The sequence below is a fragment of the Pseudonaja textilis genome, chromosome Z, assembly GCF_049901715.1.
Source record: "Pseudonaja textilis isolate UNSWEBS1 chromosome Z, rPseTex1.2, whole genome shotgun sequence".
Classification (NCBI taxonomy): Eukaryota; Metazoa; Chordata; class Lepidosauria; order Squamata; family Elapidae; genus Pseudonaja; species Pseudonaja textilis.
Genome location: NC_142008.1, coordinates 49,475,268 through 49,488,397, shown reverse-complemented (window position 1 = coordinate 49,488,397; position 13,130 = coordinate 49,475,268).

Genomic DNA, 13,130 nt, shown 5'->3' with positions numbered 1-13,130 from the left:
CAAAGACTAATCCCATCCCCTAAATTCTTTAGAGCCTTATTTAATTGTCCCCCAGAATAGGTTGTCAGATTGGGGAGAGTCTTGTATGACAGGAAGAACATAATAGCTAGTTGAACTCTACACATGGGGGTCAGGTTGTTCACATCTGAGAATTTTTCCTTATATTAGTGTAAATCTTTATACAATATATTGTTTTGATGCTATGATATTTATATAATATTTAAACAGTATAGGTCTAAACTAAATTAAAATATCAAAACATAATTTAAAAAAAGGGAAAAGGGAACCATTGGGCTTCTGACTTCTCTCTTTTTGTACATCTGATAGTTTACAACACTATACTGTGAACATTTAAGCCCCTTTAGAAGTCAGATTGTAAGGGAAAATATTAGCTATGATGTGTGAAATATTGCATTTATGGGAACCATTCTTGCTTAAATCTGGTTAAATTTCTGTTGTGTATATTGTTAATTTTCCATTGCTCCATTTTTTCCAGGTTTAAGTTTTTATTCTAATATTGCTAGAATTGCATCTTTCTTCCAGTGGTGAGCAAGATGTAATCATGTTGCTCTAAGTAGGTATATTATGATGTCTTTTGTTGACTTTTTCTGAGATTATACTTAATAAAATTTGTAGTTTTATTTCAAACTTAAATTCCAAAATAATCTGCATTGTACTATGCATACCTTTTCAATAGTTCGAATTTTTTACATGACCACTATATGTATAAAATATTCTTTCTTCTTCATGGTATTTTCCAACAACTATTATGGCATAATTTCTCTATTTTAGATATTATTGATGCAGCTCTATACCATTTTGTAAAACATTTTGTATAAATTTGCCTTTAGGTTATAAGAGCAAAAATTTTATTTATTTATTCCACAATTCTTCCTAATGTTGTGTTGTGGTTAAAATTATACATCCATTGTTTCCATACAATTTTTCATCCATTCTGTTTCTATATCATATTAATAAAAGATGGTGTTTATTTAATATAAGCATTTTAAATTCTGTTTTTTAAAATATCCCTTCTTCCTTCTTGAGTTCTGATTTTATTCTTCCAGAAATTTATAAGCACATCAATAATGATATATCTGGTCTCACTGAGTAGCTCTTGCTGTATTTTTTAACCTAGCATGTCTCCAGCACGAAAAGGATTTGAGGACTCATTTGAGGATGAGTCTAGAACTGAAATAGTTATGCTTATTAATTTATTTAATTTATTATTAATAAAGTTAATGTATTAAATACAAACACACACACACTTATTTTTACAAATAACTTAAGGTGATGAGCATATTCAACACAACTTCCTCCTCCTATTTTCCATGCTTTTATCAAATGTCTAAAATTTGCCTGTCGTTTTACATTTTTATCCTTCTTTTTATCTCTATATCACTTTAAACTCTATAAAGTCCATTAGTTAAGCTAACTCCTTCCAGAATTGCTATTCTAGCATTCCTTCTACTATTTGAAGATTTTATTTTCTCTTTTATCTATGACAGGCAGCTTGAAAGGCTAAGTACTTTTCTTTTTAATTGAATAAAATTGACAAGTATTCTTCTAACTCTCCCTTTTCAGCACAGCTAGGAAGAAAAGTGGTGAAACTGCCTTGCACACAAATTGGAAAGCACTCAGTGCTTGCTTTCCTAGCATATGCAATAGGAGAAAGAGACAAGGGAAATTCATCACATGGAAGGCCATTTTGCAATACATAATCTCTAACTGTCCCTATGGCCAAAGAGGAAGAGGAGCACCACTTGAACACTATAGGCATTGACAAATTTGCCATCAGTCAATTGCAGAAGGCAGCTTTACTTGGAACAGCTTTCATCCTGTGGTGATATCTGAAACACCATCAAACATCCAGATTTCCCTACCCCCAGTCCTTGGTAAGGAGTCAATAGGTAGACAAAAATGCCAAACTGAGTCTGAGGCTGACTGTGCAATGAATAATAGTATCATTTGCTGATAACTAGAGATGATCTGTAGATATAATTACATTTTATATTTTTTACCATCCTTTAAAAATGTTCTTTGTTATTGTTGCAAGGTCCATTTTATTTTTATGGTATCCTAAGCTAAGAAATTTGGTATCAAAATAGTTATCCCAATGCTGATACAGCTGTGGCTTTCATTTGCATGGCAGGGATGAAGAAGAAAAAGAAAGGAAGTGCATTGCTTCCAGTGCTAAAAGTATACCCTGAAAATCTTAGAGAAATTTTACCCTGAGAGAAATCAGTTATTTTCTTATAATTCTACCATAAGCAGTCTGTTTGAATTAATGTTTCCTATCACTTTCTGATATCCTGAAATCTCTTTTGTTCACACATAAATATCAAATTTGTTGTTGTTCATTTGCTTAGCAAAAAGTTTAATATGTTGCAAAAAAACGGGGCCACTTTTGTAATGCTGTAGTATTTTATGTCCACATTGTGTTGTGTGAATTTTTTTATCTTTTTCCCCTAATATATAGCAAATTAACCAATACAGGTAGTCCTCTATTAGCAACTGCTTTATACAGTGACCATTTGCAGTTAAGTTAGTGATGAAAAAGTAATGTTGCAATTAATCCTTGCATTTATAACCCTTTTAGACCTGCAAAGCAAAAGAAAACTGAAGTTAAGATCATAAACTCAGTCACTGTTTCACTTAGCTTTGTTTAACGACCAAGTTGCCAGTCCCAATTGGAATAGCTAAATGAGAACTCTAATGATAAAAAGCATGTACACACATTAACATTTGAAATCCCCAATGCTTGATGGTGATAAGGTCATAAAATTGAAGGCAACTCTCTTAATAACCACGTCATTTAGTTCTAGACCTAACTATGGTTGTAAGTTGAGGTATGCCTGTAACTCTTTGATGCAAATAAGCAATATAATCAATCTCTGATCTATGCCCAACTAGAGAGGCTATTTTGTTTTCTTGAACAGTAAAAAGTTAAGAAGGGTTCTGTTCCAATGAAATCTGTCAGCAAGTAGTGTCTTCGTGATCTTGTGTTTTTCAAATCTTTGATTGTGTTTGGTGTGAAATTAAATTCTTACCATCTACCACCATAAAGTTACCATGTAATAGGATTGGGAACACATATCCTATGACATAGTAAAGGGTCTCATTTGTAACCTTGGAATATTTTACAAATGCAGGGAAATAATGGATGTAATTATATATATAAAGGTTAGAGAGCTTAAATGCTTTGACTTATTTCCCTTTTTCTTTTTGATATCTTAATGATAACTTTATGTTTCTTTTTTAATGCTAAGGGAGGGTTGCATAAGATTCCTCAGGGAAAGAATTCACTGCATTTACTGCACAGTGGCCAATCACAGTAGCCAACTCTTTAAGGTTGTCTAGATTTTGAGTGTGCTTGCTGGAAAGCAAAGCTGTAGAGAACTTAAATTCATATTAGAAAATATCAGATTGCTTTTCTTAAGGCCAGCTGAAAAGGAGTTTTCCAGGGAGCAAGCCAGTCCTGCTAAAAAAAGAAATGGCATCTATTTAAACTCCTCTTAATTAAATTTTGCAGGAAATGAAGGAAAAAATGGAAACAAAAATTGCATTTATAACTTCCTATAATAAAAGCTGAGGAAAAATCAGAGAGCTATAAAATTATTATGATGGCACACTGAACTGGAGAAAAAAAATCTTCAGAAATATGCATTTGCTTTCTGTTTTCTTTATGCAGACCCCAAAAGCTCTTGCTACATCTGAAACTTATTGTGAATCCAGGAGAAATGGAATTGTTCTGGTTTTGGTAACTCTTCCCAAAAAGGCAGTTGGTACAGGCATTTTAACAGAATAACAACAGAGTGAGTAGGGAACATGGAGATCATCTCTTCCAACATGCTGCTCAGAAACCATATAGCTTTTCAGACAAATGGTTGTCTGGTCTCTTCTTTAAAATCTCCAGTGTTAGAGCGCCCATAACTTCTGGAGGCAAGCTCTTCCATTGATAAATAGTTCTAATGATCAAGAAATTTCTTCTTAGTTCTAGACTGATTTTTGGTAGTTCCTATTTTTGGTCATCACACTTAGGGGAAATTTCAGTATTGTGTATTTCAAGGTTCACAAATATGTTAGAGACAAAATTATCTTCAGAGTTTGGTTTCTGTTTTTATTTCTTTTTTTCTCTGAGACCTGAGGATTCCATTCCTATAATAATTGAAGCTTTGTAGCTAACTATTAAAAGGATGTCTGGACTTCACAATAAATGATCCAACACAGCACACCAAAGTTCATTCTTATTGATTTTCCTTTTATTTGAGTAAGAACAAGATGAGAAGCATTTCTTTCAATATCACAAATCCTTTAATGCCAAGCAGCACTTGCCTAAAATAAATGTTTCTGATGGACACTTCCCCATTGTTCTGCCTTCTGCAATCCTAGTGATAAGCAATAGTCTACTGTTTATATAGCTTTGTATGTCTAGTAAAGAATTGCTAGGTTAACCCATAGCCCTATTTAGAATTAAGTAAGGACATGAATTACACTGGCTTGCGAACTTGACCATGCTGGTCAGATTTCAGCTTCACCTGAAACCATCTGCAGCAATAAACATGTTTCTTGTTGCTCACCATCTTAAGCTGATGGTCTTAAGACAAACTCAGTTTTGCTTAAAGAGCCTTGTCCTAATGACCTCTGGAACCAACATATTTTTACAGTGAGCAATGTCTAGAATTTATTGTTTACTTCCCTCAAGCTCTCTGTTCAAATCTGTTAAAAAAGCGGGTTAAATATTAGCTCTTTTTCTACAGATCATGTTTAGCTGATAAAATGAAACTAAATCTGCAAATATAAAACAGGCTGGCAATCAGCTATAGCATAGCATCATACTAATCTTATTAGATTGTTTTTCCTTTTAAATGTATACCATGGTCAATATTTATATTCCATAAACTAAATAAGAGACCCTTTACTTTTCAAATGTTAATTTCTGTAGTGAAACATAGAAAGCTATTTGACATCACAGTACTACATAATAACACTGTTATGACATGTAACAGTTAAAATTTATTGATAGAAGCCTCCATAACAAAATGCTTCCAGAATTCTTAATACATCCCTGTTGGCTTGGACATCTGACTTGTCTTTTTTAATTGACTGATTATGTGCCATTCTAGTTAGCATCAATTCCTAGTGAGCATATACACATATGTGGACCTTCTTAAAATATGATGATTTGAGCCTTATTATCAGGTGAAAACTCTGAATTAATTTGTTTCATGATCCATTTTATGTATACTCAGGGGTCTTTTCTCACACCAAAATTCAAAAACACCAATATTTCTTTGATTCTCCTTTTTCAAAGTCCAGCTGCCACTTCTATAGAGCGTTACAAGGAAACCATTGTATGCATACTTCTGATCTTTGTAGATATAAAAACTTCACTATACATTAATATGTCTATAGAGATTCTCAGTCATCCAAGTTATGGTTGTCCCAATGGTGCATTTTCAAGAGGCAACTGGATTTTCTGTTTTTTTCTTTGAAGTTGTTTCACTTCTCATCCAAGAAGTGCTTCAACTCAATTCAGTTGCCTCTTGAAAAAGCACCTTTGTGATATACATCAATATTTCTAAACAATTTGCTACTGTATGAAATGATAGTTTGTAGTTTATTTCTTAACTGCTATTTCCCTCACCTTTTTAGTAAATCCTAATAAATGTCAATTCTACAGTTGGTTATTGTACAAATAATCCTTGGGTTATGGCCATTTGTTCAGACCAAAGTTACATAAGAATGACATTTATGATAGGTCCTCATAATTCCAGTCATTGCAGTATTCCCATAATTACGTGATTGCAATCTAGGTTTTTTGCATTTTGGTCACAATTACAATGTTGCAGCAAGATACAATTACATGATCATAATATCTGATAGTCCCTGATGACTTACCACAAGCAAAGTCACTGGGGAAGCTAGCAGGAAGTTGAAAAATACAAATACTTGGGCTTCTCAATCCTGTGAGTATAGATTCTTGATAAACAGTTGTAGTGTTCTTTGCAAATCCATCCCAGGAACAACATTATCCCCTTTGCCATAATAACAACAGAAGTGGAGGAAATTGGGTTTTAGTTCTGCCTTATTAATCTACTTACTCTTATCAAAGAGTAATTTTGTTTTAAGTTCACTTCAGACTGCTCTTTGGAACTCAGTTTTTCAAGGCAATTCCTGTGATTCACATTTTAATGTCCAGCACTTAAACAATGTGTTAGTGTTTGGGGACAAACCCCCGAGCAGAGTGCACAGCAGCAGTCAAGCCAGGCAGCCAAATGAGAGAGAGGCTGGGCCCAAGAGTATACACACACTTGAGACAAAAACACTGTTTGTGGTTTTAAATAGGTATTTAATTCATACAGAGAGTAAGAAGAGTCATTCAGTCCATATGTCAGTATCCAGTATATCTATCCAGTTACCTAGTCTTTTAAACAGTACATACAATGTCTTTATCTGCTTGTAAATCTTCTTCTTAAGATACCTTTCTCTCAAAGACAATGCTGAATCCACAGCTCACCAAGCAAACAGTCCTTGTGTTCAGTAGAGAGAAGTATCTTGCACAGTAGACATCTCATACAGGAGGAAAACAGTAGGCAGACAGACAGCAGATAGACCAGAGACCGGTAACACCAGGAACCAGGAACTCGAAACCAGGATCAGAAACCAGGTGCATCCAGAAGCTCTAGGCTATTACGTTTCCCTTCCTACCTATATTGCTGCCTACAACCGCACCCACAATGACATTGCAGTTTCTTGTGCTTAAAGCTGCAAACACTTATGCCTAGGTTTTATATATTCATTCACCCAAACCAGTTGGTGTATTCATATACCCAACATACTCCCCTTTTGGGTGATATGAATATATAATGCCTTTACATTCTGAACCCATATTTTTCACAACTCTCTAGGTGCTTGATGGCACCTTGGGCTTTAGTAAAATTATCAGCTATATTGTCCTCCGACATACAGTACTCTAGCTGTATCAATTTACTCTGTACAGACTGTCTTACATTAAGATACCTCAAATCTGTATGTTTACTTCTCGTTTTAACTGCAATATTAGTGGCCATTTGAATTGCTGCCTGATTATCTTCATGTACAACTATGGGGTAATTTACAGTTATACCCATATCCTTCAACATTTGTTTGTACATAATTAACTCAGTACACAATAAAGATAAACAGGAGAATTCTGCCTCCATAGTAGACAAACTTATATGCTGTTGCCTTATTGACTTCCAGCCTATTAACGTCTTACCCAGCATTATGGCTGTTCCTGAAGTCGATTTTCTAGTATCTCTTTCTGCTGCAAAACTAGCATCTGCATAAGCACTCAATATGAGATCACCTTCTGGTTCTAAATACAGTGCATGGTGTAATGTTGCTTTAAGATATCTTAAGATTCTTTTCAATGCTATCCAGTGACATTGAAGCGGGTCATTATTGTGCCGTGCCAGCTGATTAATACTGAAAACAATATCTGGCCTTGACCAATTGCTAATATATGATAAGCTACCAATCAAAGATTGATATAATGCCTTATCAAACTTGGGACTTTGAGTATCCATTTTGCAAATATCCTGACTCATAGGAGTCTTTACAGGCTTACAAAGTTCCATCTTATAATCTAATAGCAATTTAGATATCTTATCTTCTTGAGATATCTTAAAACCTTTCTGTGTTCTCAGTATATTCAAACCTAGATATCTCTTTATCTCACCTAATTGCTTGATTTTTATTTTATTGGCTAATGATGAAATTATTTCATTTGCTTCATCAGTAGTCTTAGTTATCAGAGCAATATCATCAGTAAACAACAATAATGATATTTTCCCATTCTTTTCTCTCTTAAACAGACATGGATCGGCTAAACCAGCTTTAAACCCTATATTGGTCAGTTCCTTTACAATATACTGGTTCCATTCATAGCCCGATTGTTTAAGACCATAAAGGCTCTTCTTTAATAACCAACAATCATTATTATTGTCTCCTTTAAATCCATTAGGCCTTTTCATATACACAGTATGTCTTAGTGGAGCATGCAAGTAAGCAGTTTCCACATCTAAATGGTTAACTATATATTTCTTGCTTGCTGCCCACACTAAAACTGCCCTTAAAGTTGCTGCTTTCAGACTAGGTGCAAATACTTCATCATAATCTTTTGCACTTTGTCTAAAGCCTTGGGCTACTAACCTTGCCTTATGGATTGTGTTTCCATCTTTATCTGTTTTTATTTTAAAAATCCATTTGCAGCCAATGGTTTTTTCATTACTAGGTAATCTCACGTTTTCATATACTTGCATATCCTTCAGAGACTTCAATTCTTTATTGATAGCTGCATACCAATTTTCTTTCTCTTTAGAAGGATATCTTTTAATCTCATCCACAGTACTTGGGATTCTATTTTCCTGGCACACTGTGTTAGCCTGGTATCTATCAGGCGGTCTAGAAATACGTGTAGTCCTTCTGGGTATTACTGGGCTTGGTTGAGTTACTACCTGATCCTCATACTTCAGCTATTTCTTCCTCTAGGGCTGTACTTCTTCCTGTACTTCTTCCTTTACTTTATTTTTAAAGTTACAGGGATACTTAATGGGATTTCTGTATGATTCAATAATCACTTCGTTATTGCTATCCTGTTCTAACTTATCCCATCCTACGTGCTCTAGAAATTGGGCATTAGCACTACATAACACCTTAGATGTGCCTTTCTCCCAAAATCTATATGCCCTATGGTTAGCTTGGTAACCAACGAAGAAAAATTGTTTAGCTCTGTGTTGCCCTTTACGCCTGAGTTGTGTAGGGATATGCACCCATGCTGGTGCACCAAATGTGTGCAGGTAACTCAGATCAGGCTTCCTGCCATGCCACATGGTGAATGGTATTTCACCAGTAGTTGAGTTAACCACGTTGTTCAATAAGTGATTGGCACACATTGCAGCCTCCCCCCACAAAGAATCAGGTAACCCAGAATCAGTTAACATAGTACGGGTCATTGCCTGCAATGTTTGGCCTCGCCTTTCAACAAATGCATTGTGCTGTGGTCTGTATGGTGCAGATGTCTTATGAGCTATTCCAGCTGCCTTTAACCTATTCTGGAATTTGCTATTAACAAATTCCGTGCCATTATCTGTCACCAAGGTTATAAGTTGCCGTTTGGTTTTTCTTTCTGCAAACTTTAACCAGTTGAAGAAATGTTGATATGTTTCAGTTTTGCTTTTCATTAAGTAGCAAAACCCATATCTAGAGTAATGGTCCATAATGCTCAGTATATATATCGAGCACCCCCATACTGGGTTTCTTTGGACCTATAATGTCTGCAAATACTACTTCTAAAGGTTCTTTAGTTTTGAAACCATTTAGCCTATTTGCAGGCAATATTTTACTCTTATCTTCACAACAGACATTACAACGCAAATACTTATCACAGGGTTTTAACCTTATTCCTTCAGATAACTCTACTGTACGTTTTAGCATTTTAAAATTTATATGCCCCAAACGCCTATGCAATAAATGGATACAATCATCATGAGGCTTGGTATTATTAAATACAGTCTGTGCCTCCCCTTTCTTACTATCATGTAAGACATACAATGCTCCATTTAAAGCTGCAGTTACTTTTTTGCCATCTCTTTCCAGTATGCACTTATTATTCTTAAATGTAACCACATATCCTAGTTTATCCAATTCTCTTACAGAAAGTAAATTCATTTTTAACTGTGGTACATACAACATGTTTATATTCTGTTTTAAACATGGACAATATGCAATACCTTCACCCTTGGCCTTGAGATGCCAACCATTAGCGAGTGATATATGCTGAGAGCTTGTAGACATTTTTATAAACTTTGTCTTATCTCTCGTGATGCAGTGGGATGCTCCACTGTCCACCACCCATAAATCACTCTTCACATCACAGTTGCTGAACGTGGCTAGTTCAAAGGATTTCTTTGGCTTCTTTAAATTCTGGCGTTTTCCTTTTCTGCAGAATCTTGCCAAATGTCCTCTGCCTCCACAATTAAAACACCTTTTAATTGTGTATGCCGTTGAAGATAACTTCTCTTCCTCTGGGTGCTTCAGCTTACATAGCTGGTTTCTTTCAATCTTTGAAGATAATTTCTCTTCATTAGGCTTATCTGCTCTCAGCTGGTCACGTTCACTCCTTCTCCTGGCTTCCTCTAATAGCCTGCCGGTTATCTCAGTTACTGATAAACTGTCTTTAGGCAATACTTCTAAAGCAGTCACAAAATCATCATAGCTTCGATCCAAAGAAGACAGTATAATGTATACTTGTTGCAACTCATTAAATATAAGCTCTTTTTCTTGTAATTCTTGAAAAATGCTTTTCATACAGTTTAAATGAGTTAACATGTCTCCATTTTTCTCAAGATGTGTTCTAAACAGCTTCCGTGTAAGATTGATATGAGCTCCTACACTGTCTCGAACATAAACTTTCTTGAGATTATCCCAACAATTAGCAGCACTATCCACTCCACGAATATGAATCAGTTGCTGGTCTGAGAGAGTGAGTCCTATGATGCACAAAGCCTGTTCATTTTTTCGTTCATAGTCCTGTATCAGTTTATAATCCTCTTCATCGTTAGGATTTAAGTTTGATACATCTGGTGGGTTTGTTATTATGTTCCACAAACCTTCTCTTCGTAGCAGTAAACTACATTTCATAGACCATGAAACATAGTTTGTTCCATCTAACCTGGATATCATGGACAAACTTGGCAAATTTACTTGTGCCATTGCTCTGCAGAAAAATAACTATTTAACAAACAGTTTGTCTTTACAGCAATGTGTAACTCTCACTGGTATATCCTGGCTAGCTAGACTGTGCACACTGCTGGGCCCATAACCAATGTTAGTGTTTGGGGACAAACCCCCGAGCAGAGTGCACAGCAGCAGTCAAGCCAGGCAGCCAAATGAGAGAGAGGCTGGGCCCAAGAGTATACACACACTTGAGACAAAAACACTGTTTGTGGTTTTAAATAGGTATTTAATTCATACAGAGAGTAAGAAGAGTCATTCAGTCCATATGTCAGTATCCAGTATATCTATCCAGTTACCTAGTCTTTTAAACAGTACATACAATGTCTTTATCTGCTTGTAAATCTTCTTCTTAAGATACCTTTCTCTCAAAGACAATGCTGAATCCACAGCTCACCAAGCAAACAGTCCTTGTGTTCAGTAGAGAGAAGTATCTTGCACAGTAGACATCTCATACAGGAGGAAAACAGTAGGCAGACAGACAGCAGATAGACCAGAGACCGGTAACACCAGGAACCAGGAACTCGAAACCAGGATCAGAAACCAGGTGCATCCAGAAGCTCTAGGTTATTACGTTTCCCTTCCTACCTATATTGCTGCCTACAACCGCACCCACAATGACATTGCAGTTTCTTGTGCTTAAAGCTGCAAACACTTATGCCTAGGTTTTATATATTCATTCACCCAAACCAGTTGGTGTATTCATATACCCAACACAATGCAATGTTTTTGCCATGTTTCAAAGCAAAGACTTCTGGCAGGATTCCTGTTTTATTATGTACCATATCATAAAAAGAGGAAGAGTTTCCAATTTCTTTTTAGCCAGCAATAGCAATAGAGTTTGGAACATTCCCTTCATTAGTCTGAATATTTGAGTTTTATACTAGGAAAGATATTTCTGTTTATAAATTATGGAAATGTAACAGTAACTCTGCCCTTCTGATGCCCACTTTTAGTTTGGCATTCCTCTTTGCAACTTCTAACAGTGTATTCCTAGCAATGCCCAAGGTCCTATGAACTCTGAGCTAAGACAATACTGGCAAAGTTTTATGATTCACTGCTTCTTTCCCATTGGTAACACTAGACATGATTTGGTTCCAGTCAATCCAATGTTGGGAGGGATATTGGTTATTTGGCATTTTTAGAGCCCTTTCACTAGTCAGTTATATGAAGCATCAGCCAGTTGAACAAGAGGAGACTGGGGCATGTCACTTATGATTGTGAGGTGTTTTTTGGAAATAAAGTGAGCAATCATGTGGAAGGTACCTTAGATTGTAGCTACTATAAAGAACATGACATTATATATGAGAGATTATCATGAATGAAGGCAAATAGATGTGTCCCAGGATAATGTTGCAAGATCCAATCTAGGTCAGTAACTGGGATCAGAGCTTTTCTATTCTGAGCCTTCGGACTTGTACTGGAGCCCATCTTCAGGGAACTTCTCTCTAGCAGAGTGTGAGCTGTTCTGTGTATGATATTTATAGTACCTGTTGTATGTGGCTTTTTAGATGTTGATTTGGGTATCTTAATGGCTGACTTTTAAATCATTAGTTGTCTTTTGCTTATGCTGCCCAGCCCTTGCTTTCTAAGTATTGTTAGGCTGGTAGTAAATCAGCACTCCTGTTGACTGATGTGGGGTCTGTTTCCCAGGCTTGAATCACTGATCTGTCTGTTTTTGTGCCTGCTTATCCAACAATCTTAATAGCTGCAAAATTGAATGTGTTTTCTTGTTCATTACAGTGTGAGGCTGCCTCTTTGTTCAACTGTTTGCTTGAGTTCTTGCAATCTGATGTTAGCTTCCTCCCTGTCTGTCTTACATAGTCACAGAGGCAATCCATGCAGGGGATTTGGTAAATTACATTGGAAGTATCTTCTACCTCCAAGCAATCTTTGCAATGCATAATTTATACTCATATGGTAGCCTCTGGATGGTGTGTGATGACCACTTGCAGATCATGGAAGCTGCATTCTACAGCTTCTGAAATGATTTTGATGTATGGTCTCCTATGATGTAGTGTCCCTATTTACATTCATTCCTCCCCACTTGGCATATGAAGTAATAGAAAACTAGAAGTAGAGTATAACACAGATCAGAACAACTTAGCTATGAAACAAATCATGAAGCTATCCCAATACTTTCAATACACCTTCTTCATATTCAAAAGCAAAATGTACAAGGCACGCCCATTGGATCCCCAATATCAAGAGTCATTGCAGAAACAGTACTGCATTTCAGAACACTGTGCATTTCAGAATTACACACGCAAATTTTGGTGCTGCTACATGAATGATGTTTGTCATCATCAAGAGGCATGTACTTAAAGACTTTCATACTAACATCCATTTTT